The 10,042-nt window shown below is 39.2% G+C and overlaps 1 protein-coding gene across 6 annotated transcripts in view; it reads right to left on the bottom strand.

The window, feature by feature from the left end:
- Positions 1 to 1,185: 1,185 nt before the first annotated feature.
- The window catches only part of TSNARE1 (t-SNARE domain containing 1), a 554,353-nt gene continuing 545,496 nt past the window's right edge, over positions 1,186 to 10,042 (bottom strand). For 5 of the 6 annotated variants that reach the window (XM_075141068.1, XM_075141069.1, XM_075141070.1 and 2 more), the window contains one exon: positions 1,192 to 2,257. The gene's annotated coding sequence lies outside the window, so the exon portion shown is untranslated. Of the gene's footprint in view, positions 2,258 to 10,042 lie in introns of all 6 variants that reach the window. The other variant, XM_075141073.1, reaches the window with a different exon arrangement.

Here is a 10,042-nt window from a genome sequence, read left to right as displayed (position 1 = left end):
GAGAGATACATTTACCAGAGCCTGCAGTGACAAGACAAGGGGTAACAGTTTTCAAGTAAAAGAGGACAGATTTAGATTATAAACAAGGAAGGATTTTTTTATGAGGGTGGTGAAACAGTGGAACAGGTTGCCCAGAGAAGTTGTAGATGCCCCATCATTGGAGGTCTTCAAGGTCAGGTTGGATGGGGCTTTGGGCAACCTGATCTAGTGAAAGATGTCCCTGCCCATGGCAAGGGGGTTGGACTAGACGATCTTTAAAGGTCCCTTCCAACCCAAACCATTCTCTGATTCTATGATTCAGCATGAATGTACTGTTTTATAGCAACCTTATGGAATGGTGTTTTTTTGCAATAGCTTTGCCATTATAACCAATTCTATAATACACAACAGGGGGGAGTATGCCTATGTTGCCACATGGAGATTTCATGCTTGCTGTAAGCCAGGCAGCATCTATAGTTTCAGCAGAGAAATACTTCACCTGGGTCATCGGTGCCAAATCCATCTGCTATGTAAGCTGGTTTATTGAAAGCTCCATCAGTCTGTCTCTGCAGTGTATCATACTAATGAGGTAATCACTGAGCTTCTAATGAATGGGATTAGCAAATGGGCAAGGATTGTTTATTCTGGAACCCTTGTTCAAACGTAACTCGAGGCTCTTAAAATATTTGCTTGCAATCAGCTACGAGCTGAGTTTGTTTTAGCTCTTACTAACTAGATGAAAATCATTTTCATCACTATAGGATTTGCCAAATCTGCTGATAGAGGCAGCCTGCAGTTTGTAGTGGATTTAAGTAGGGAGCTCTATTTCAGAAGTAAACTCTCTGTAGTAAGGTAAAGCAGTAGGTATCATAATTTGTAATTTCATGCCAGTACTAAGCTTGGTTGGAAAAAAAAGTATCGTTCTATTAATTAGCTTTTCTTAATAGCAACTAATGAATATTTAATATTACATATAATGATCCAGTTATGTAGATTTTGTACGACAGATCTGGAGAAAAACCACCAGAAACTCTGACTTTTGTTTCTTCACCAAACCTAACTGCATTGATTTAAGAAGTTTTACAGTTTTGACCCTGAATGAGCTTAAGCATCTACAAGATTTCTCTGAGCATCTTCTGTGCTCAACCTTTACTGACAAAAGACTGTGTCAGCTTTTTGAAAAGGAAGCATGTAATTGAAATCAGTGCAGGTGAGAATCTAGTTTAATATTAGTTATTCTTTTCTAAACCTTTAGAGTAACCAAAAATACATAACATATAAAGGTAGCTGATTTCTTTTTTTTCTGGTGCTAAATATTTTTGTCGAAAGATGTAACTTTTCATGAAGAATAAAAAACAAATGATTTTGTGAAATTTTCTTCAATGCTTCGTATGACATTTTAATTAAAACCGTTTTTGAAATGCTTTATTTACTGGAGGAAAACTGCATTTACAGTACACGACACATTTAAAGAAGAATTTAAATGGCATTTTCAATCATGTTTTCAGCAGAAAATATTGTGGGTGAAAATGGAACAAAATCCCAAATGCTGATTGCATTGAAACCTATGAAATGAAATCTAATGCAAAATTTGACATTTTTCATGAGATGCCTTGCTTGATCTTTTTAACAGATTAAAGGTCTTTTCCTGTTAAAATAATGGTAACAATATGTCTTAATGTTTATTTGTCCTGCTCCTTCGCTAGTGTTTCTCATAAATAAATGGAATCAAATAAACATCTAATTGATGTGTTTGTAAATGGCACATATAATTGTGAAATTGCTTAGCTCAGATCTGGCAGAGCAAATTCTAAAGCAACAGTGCACAGTATGAGAATCTGAGCTAGATTATTTTTAAAATGTACAAAAACAACAACAAAAAAGAATCAAATAAAACACATTGTCTTTCATGGTTTTAAATGGGCAGAACTGGAAATCAAGAACATGTTAAAAACACAAACAATAAAGATGAATTAATAGCTACGTATATTACAGCACACTGTATACCAAATCTGGAGGCAAAGAATTCCCCAGATACACAGGGGACATAATTAAAATCCATAATATAAGGTGAAGTATGTCTGCAACGAAGGGGGAAAAAAAAGGAAAAATTATTCACATTGTACTAACACACAGTATAAAACTTAGCTTTTCTTTCATACAATTAGTGTTTGTTGGATATAGCAGTTTTAATATGATGTGATCAGTAAAGCAGACGGAGGGCCTGAATGTGAAATGCCTTGAGAATCCATTCCACTTCACAGGGTGATCACGGGCTCTGTAAAAGCAAGAATAACTGATAAGTATTCATAGTATTCATAGGACTTCCAGAGATTTGCTGATGTTACTGATGGAAGGATGGCTACTCAAGATGGTTCCAAAATGCATAGTCAACAATGAAGTAGACATGATTGTAAAAAAGTGTATTTTCACTGATACCAGTCCAAGGTAATTGTGGAAGTGGAAGGAGTGGGAGGCTGAGAGTATAGACAAAACAAATTTATAAAGAAAATATGGCATATAGCCTGCTGTAGCAAGGGAAAGAGTAGACTTTGTGTTGTCTTCAATGCCAGAAGTTCCCATACCTGGAGGATGGTGCATTTAGTTTTAAAAATACATTTTCCTGCAAAGTGAACTAAGTATAGAAGCCAGAAGCCACTGATGCACTTTGCAGGAGAGAATATATCTAAGAAATATTGGTCTGTTTTCCATTTTTCCATACAATGAAGCCAGTAGACATTTTCTCTTGATAGGAAGGACTCACCATACCATGTGTAGATCTCTACAACATAAAATGTTCACACTACTTAATGTAGACAGTCATTGGAAATAAAGAGGCAATTTTTGATGAAAGTGCATGTTTCTCTCCAATTACTACAAAAGAAGCCTCTTAGGCCAGACATCAGCACCAAGATAGCACCTCCAAGATAGATACCAGCACTGTAGACTTCCGAGGTTAGACAAATTGTATTTTTGCACCCACTGCCCCATGAAGCAGGCCTGCATAAACATCACTATGAAAAATATAAGCAGGCTTTAGTAGTGTTTGTGTTTATTCTACCTCTACTTCCTTAGTGAATATTGTTTGTGTATATGCTATGTAAGAAAATCTGGTTAAACTTGGTATCAAGGGAAAGGAAAGCGATAGAAAAATAGTCTGTTATTATTATTGAACCCATAACTGAGAAGAGCTTTTTTTTTTTTTTTACTACAGGTGAAAGCCTTACAAACACTCTTTGTTTTAATTATGCTTTACTGTAAACCAACAAGATGTCAAAATAGACCAGAGATCAGACACCTCCTTCTCCCAAAGCAACAAAATACAAAACCACGCACATATTGTTATTTATGCCAATTATTAAAATTGTTCATAATAAGATATTATTTAGATAATCTTTTGAAATCAGATGTCCATTGGGTGCTGTGCTGCATATACAAAGCATAGAAGGGCAGTTCTACCTTGCATTCACATAAACACCACAAAGAGCTACAGAAGCACTCTTTAATGAGAAGGGATACCCTTCTGAAGATGACATTCATCTCAGCTAATTTAAGGTGTAAGTATCTCCATCTGAGTAAAATGGCTCCCAGACTCCAGGCTCCTATTATAGTAATTACAGATGTAATCAATACAGCCAATGGATTTTTAGGGTGGGGGTCATTTGAATAAAGACATCAATTCCAGAATGACCTAAATTTCACTGGCTGTTATTGACTAGCATTTACTACAAAGGGATCTTCAGGATGACTTTCTCAGAAGCAGAAATGTACATTGTGGACACCTAAATTTAGGTGCACAAATTCAGTAGTAGAAGTCAGCTCAGAGCAGGGTCAGCTGAGTCATAGAATGATTAAGGTTGGAAAAGACCTCTAAGATCATCGAGTCCAACCATCAACCCAACACCATCATGCCCACTAAACCATGTCCCTAAACGCCTCATCTACACGTCTTTTAAATACCTCCTGGGATGGTGACTCAACCACTTCCCTGGGCAGCCTGTTCCAATGTTTGACCACTCTTTCAGTAAAGAAATTTTTCCTAATGTCCAATCTAAATCTCCCTTGGCGCAACTTGAGGCCATTTTCTCTCATCCTAAAGGGTGAAGCAGGGTGATCAGGGCTCTGTCGAGTTGGATTTTGAGTAGTTCCAAGGCTGGAGACTCTACAACTTCTCTGGGCAACCTGTTTCCCTGTTTGGCTACTCTTACAGTAGAAAAAGTGTTTTCTTATGTTTAAACAAATTTTCATATATTTCAGGTTGTACCAGTTGCCTCTTGTCCTGTCAGTGGAAAACACTGAGAAGAGCCTGGTTTCATCCTTTTTATACCCCCCATCAGGTATTTATACAGATGGATAAGATTCTCCTGAGCCTTCCCTTCCCCAGGCTGCAGTCCCAGGTCTCTCAGCCTCTCCTCTTATGTCAGATGCTCCCATCCCTTAATCATCTTCATGGCCCTTTGTTGGACTCACTCCAGTATGTGCATGTCTCACTTTTGTCCTGGTGTCGTGGTTTAACCCCAGCCAGCAAAAATAAACCCCACACAGCTGCTCGCTCACCCCCCGCTCCGGTGGGATGGGGGAGAGAATTGGGAGGGCACAAGTAGGAAAGCTCCCGTGTTGAGATAAAAACAGTTTAATAATTGAAATAAAACTAAGTAGAACAGTAATAATAACAATGAGAACAACAACAATAACAGAATACACAAAGCAGACGATGCACAATGCAACTGCTCACCGACCGCTGACCGCGTGTCACAAACGGGGGGCGAGCCCCCCCCCCCACCTGATTTTTATACTGAGCATGATGTCACATGGTATAGAATACCCCGTTGGCCAGCTGGGTCCACCACCCCGGCTGTGTTCCCTCCTCCTGGTGCAAGCACCACCCAGCAACAGCCAAAGCATCAATGGGCCATCAACGCTCCTTTCACACCAAACCCAAAACACAGCACACCCCCCAGGCTACTGGGAAGAAAGTTAACCCTGTCCCAGCTGGAACCAGGACATCTGGGGACCTCAGCACTGGACACAACACTCCAGATGTTTCTCACCAGTGCTGAGTAGAGGGGAAGGATCACCTCCCTCAACCTGCTTGCAACGCTTTGCCTAAGCCTTGTGTGTTAGCATCACAAAACTGCCAACTGGTTGTCTGGATTTCTTAGCACTGTCCTCAGTGCAGTCTCATTCATGCCAAGCAATCAACGATGGTGTGACGCAAACGCAATCAATCAGTAAATGAGAAATTCAAGTCAATCACTAACAGATGCCTGCCTTAAATAAGCTGGCCATGGTCCTTTGTGATTAGTGTGTGGAGGTGTGCATGTATGCATGTGTATGCACATATATACGTATGTGTGTGTGCGACTGAGTGAGAGAGCTTACATGTGAGCACACACGTGCCTGTGTACAGGAGAGAAAGAATGCAGTCTAATCAGATTCTGTGGACCTTGGACAGGCTTTTTCTCCGAGGACTAGGATGAAGGGCACCATATGTTTGACATGAAAGCAAACCCTACTACCAGCACAAGCCATTACTCTTGGCAGGCTCTGCAGCTACTGGGGATTATGGATCTTGATTTGCAGGCAGGGAAAATATTCAACATTGCAAAAGCCATTTAAATTAGAAATAGATAATCTACAGACTTGGCTGTTGAATGTAACAAGAGAGATTCTCCAGACACAATCTAGCTACAAGATATATTGGGCCAACTAACCAACAGACAATACATATTTCTGGTTTAGCTGAGGATAAAAATGAGTTATTTTTAGTTACTGAAACAGAGTTTGAGTTCTGTCATACTTTTAGGCTTTGATTAAAAAGGATTTTTACTATTTGCTGTAGTAACAGTTATGCTGAGTTTAGCAATTTTAGTCATGGACTATACAGTCTTGTGTTAGTTACTATACAAATAGAGAACTAAATTACAATCCCTAGAAAAGAAAAATTAAAAATTATGTTGGGGTAGATCTTTGGGTTTTTTTATATTTGGGGAAATTTACCCGTAGAAACCTGGGTGACTCAAGGTTTTGCCCATGCATATTTCAGTGAGTCATTTCTATTATCTTCATAGTTAATGAAAGTGATGAGATTTTGCCTTCAGTAAAGCCTGTTTTTTAATCAGTTAAAGTTATTCCTTTTTAAAGAGTCCTTCCCACTAATTTTCTAGGGAAGTAAATGATACCCACTTTTCATTATAGAAATGTTAGACTTTTCTCTAGTGTACAACTGCCCACAGCAGAAAAGCTGCTGTTCTTACTCAGCCACATTGGCCATTTCTGCTTATACTGGAATTTTATCAACAGCTTCTTAAAATAGGACAGACCTAATAACCCAAGAGTCTTCTGTCAGAAAAAATGAGATAGCAAGGTAATGATATACCCCATGCAATATTGCTTCATATTCACTTAGTCATTTATTTCTCCTGTGCATTCTCTTAACAGCATCAATGGGGCCCAGCAACCACCTTTGATTCAACTTCACTGAAATTTCTTTTTCAGTTTAGAAATATGCCCCAGTAGAAATCCTGATCCTTTGGAAGTTTAGAGGACTTCTGGCCCTAACATCAATGGCTTCTAATTTGGCAGCTGCAAATCATTGGTAATATAGGAGTTTCAGAGGCAAATGTTAATGCAAGTACATAGGCATCTTTCAGGGACCACCACAAGTTTAAGACATAGGTGTATCTTATGGATAGTAGGGGTTGATCCTAAAGCAAAACTAAATCAAGAAATGAGATGATATTGGGAACAAAACAAAAACAAAAAACCCCAAAAATGCAACAACAACAACAAATCCCAAGCCCATACTACAGGCACTCTTTGATGGTCCGAGAAAGATGTTGTCTCTGTAAGCCAGCTCCTTGGGATTCTCTACACTAAAAGACATCCCAAACATTTTCCATCTTCATGCTAGAAGATTGGCATGTGCCTAGTAGGAGTTTACCCCCATGCATTTCTAAGTCTGAGCTGTAAAGATTTGTCTTAGTAATGCATTCCCTATCAGTGTCGCAGTACATGGCAAAGATTTTAAGAAACATGCAACTGATAAGGTCATGTAGACCTATAAAAAAGGTCTGTAGCAGTGTCAGAATCTGCACCGAGGAGCCAAAACTGCAGAATATGACATAATTATGGCAAGAAATAGAATAGGTGATATCACATTTCAGAACTGAATATTGCTAGCTGAACTTTGAAGATCATGAGAAAATCCATTTCACAAAGGTGGAATGTCCAGAGCCTGGGAAGTGACACATAATGAATGAGATGGGAAGAGGGGAAGGAGAGGCAGTAATTTTGCCCAACCTCTTAAAACCAAATGCTGCTATAGAAGTAGCAAGACTATAAATGTATAAGTTTTTTTAAATTATCTGATGTTGAATATGTGCAACATCAGATAATGACATTGCAAGCTCAACTCTGATCAAATGGCAAGTGAATAGCAAATCTCAGCAGCATTGTCTTATCATATTAAAACAAGGGGAAAATCTCCTATTTATGAATGAACTGACCTTATTCTTTCCCTCATGGCACACTGTGCATGGCAGAGTAGTGTATGATTGAAAAGTCATTGCATAGTCATTTAACATGACAATATTTAATCCAAGACACAGTTCCTTTTCAACCTCCAGTATCTTCTTATTATTTGATTCATAGAGTTGATGTAAGCCGTGAATGCATTTTTTGAGGTTGTGTGAGGTGTAAAACTAGGGTTCTGACAAGTTCTTCCAGTAAGTTCTCCCAGGAGTCCCCAGGACCTACCTGAAGCACAAACTTACAAGCTAATGTAATTCACCAAAGACTCAATGACATTTTGCTGGCTTTCTCTCTGGCCAGTTGTTTTGGTCCATAGAGCTTCAACACCTCCAACCGTTTTTCTGTACCTTCTGCTTTTGACCATTAATGCTGATCTCACCGCAGATGCTTCACCACCTTATATATATATGGGTTATCCCCATGTGTGTTGCTCCAGCCCAGGGTACACCAAGACACCCACACAGTGCACTGGTGAAAAGATGAAAAAGTAGGAAAAATAAAGATGTGTCCAAAACTGACATACGGAAATAAGTAAACAAGCAATTCCATTCTCTGAACAAGGTGAGCTTAAAGGAAGAACTCCTTCGTGCCTGTACTGAAGCAAGTCAGGAGAGAGAAGGAATCAAAACCACTTAAAAATAAGGCCTTGCTTCTTCTCAAGGTCACAACTCATAGAAGATGCTTCCTCCAAAAAATGCGTACTCATTTTCTCTTCATATTATCTTTCTTGTAGAAACATTTTCATCCTAATTCTCAAAAAAACAGCCCTGTCATTTGGGGTTTCCTTCATAACATTCCGATAACAAACTAAAGAAACTCCTCTAGAACCATCTTCAGAAGAGTGAAATGCGGAAGAGTAAGGCTCAAGGTGCAGAAGGGTTATGACTTCATTTTGTTGCCTTGAAAAAAAGGTTAAAATTGCCAGCAATGCGTGATCTAAATCTAAGTGGCATTAAACAGATGGCACTGAATGACCAAGAAAACAGCATTGGTCTTTCTCCCTCCATGAGCTCACTTTGCACTTTAAGCTGCATTAACTTCGCTCAGCTACAAGATGCAGTCTTTTTCTTGCATTTATCTCTTTATTTTTAAAAAGCAATTTGGAGAGCTTTGGGAGTGGAGACATTGTTAGGTTAATAGTGAGAAATTCTGTTTCTCATGAGGAAGGTGAAAAGGAGAATATAGCACAGAGATGCTAGATTTGCCAGTGTTTCAGGACAGGATGTTTCTTCCTGTTGCCATTTGGAACAAAAAAGTGAATTATTTTGTTCACCCTTTTGCAAGTGGTACGGTTGTCAGGCAAAAGCTGCTAGCAGAGGACAGCAGGGACAGTGCTCCCACTGCACCTCTTTAATCAGAATTCTACAGTAATGGAGGCAATTTGAAGATGTTATTTTGAAAGATAGAGGCACCACCACTTACACAGCTTATTTTCCTCCCTCTTACCTCACCTTCAGAGTGCTCCAAGGCAATCTGAACATTCATCTTTTTTTTTTTTTAAATATGCTTTAACCCCTGTGTCCTCAGGTGCAAGTTAACATTTGAGCCAGACAGTACACATCTCCATTCCCCAAACTTCATGGACAAGTGACTAGAGTCTCACTTGCCTTGAAATAGGCCACATCTCTTTTGGTCTGTGCAGTCACCGACTATCTTTCCTTAGAAAGAAAGGGCTCCCAGACTTACATTTAGCAACTCCTATGGTGTGGAGGGAGGAAGGAGAGAGAAAATCAACTTTATGAATATGCTGAATTATTCTGGGAAGCACTCAGGATAACATTGAAATGAGAGACATAAAACACTGGTCAGATAAGACATCATGTGCTGGAGACTAATAGAGATTAGATAGCAGACCTGACGAATCATCAGTTTGCACCAATGTGTCAAATCTTATGTTCCTTTGGGAACATGCAGAATTACTGGCATTTGACTTTCAGCTTGGGTTAACTATCAGGAAGAAAAATGCTGACTCACATTAAAATACGTTTGGTTGCATGAAAAGATAATTCCAAGGAGACGGATGCTTAAACACTAGAGTATGTAGCCAAGGCTGCCTAGCGTGCAAATCACTCAGTACCCATTCAGCGTATCATTACTATTTCACCATCCCTGAGAATCTGCCAAGAGCCATGGGGAAATACCAGACTTTCACCTTGCAGCAGCATTTAACTACAGAGCAAGCAAATCAGAGCTGTAAAAGGTGACAGAAACCCTTAAATTCTCATTCACATGTTAGTGGAAATAGAGCTGATAAACCCTAAAAAAGCCCACAGAAGACACACAACATGGTTAGCATTAAACTCCAGCTATTTCAGCTAAGGGAGCAGGGATTGTATGCTCCGTGTTTTGCTTAAGGGTGGAAGTATAACACGGTTTGTGCAGAACTAGAGAAAATGAGAGTTGAAAAGCTCACCTGTCAGGAAAGAAAAACACAGGGAGACTCTGTACGTTGCATAGCAGTGTTGCTGTCTTACACACTAACGGATATTTCAGTGCAGCAGCCCTGCATATTTAAATGCAGACTTTAACT

This window comes from Calonectris borealis, chromosome 2 (genome assembly GCF_964195595.1).
Source record: "Calonectris borealis chromosome 2, bCalBor7.hap1.2, whole genome shotgun sequence".
NCBI lineage: Eukaryota > Metazoa > Chordata > Aves > Procellariiformes > Procellariidae > Calonectris > Calonectris borealis.
The sequence above is the reverse complement of the archived record's forward strand: the minus strand, read 5'-3'. Positions and strand labels throughout refer to the sequence as shown.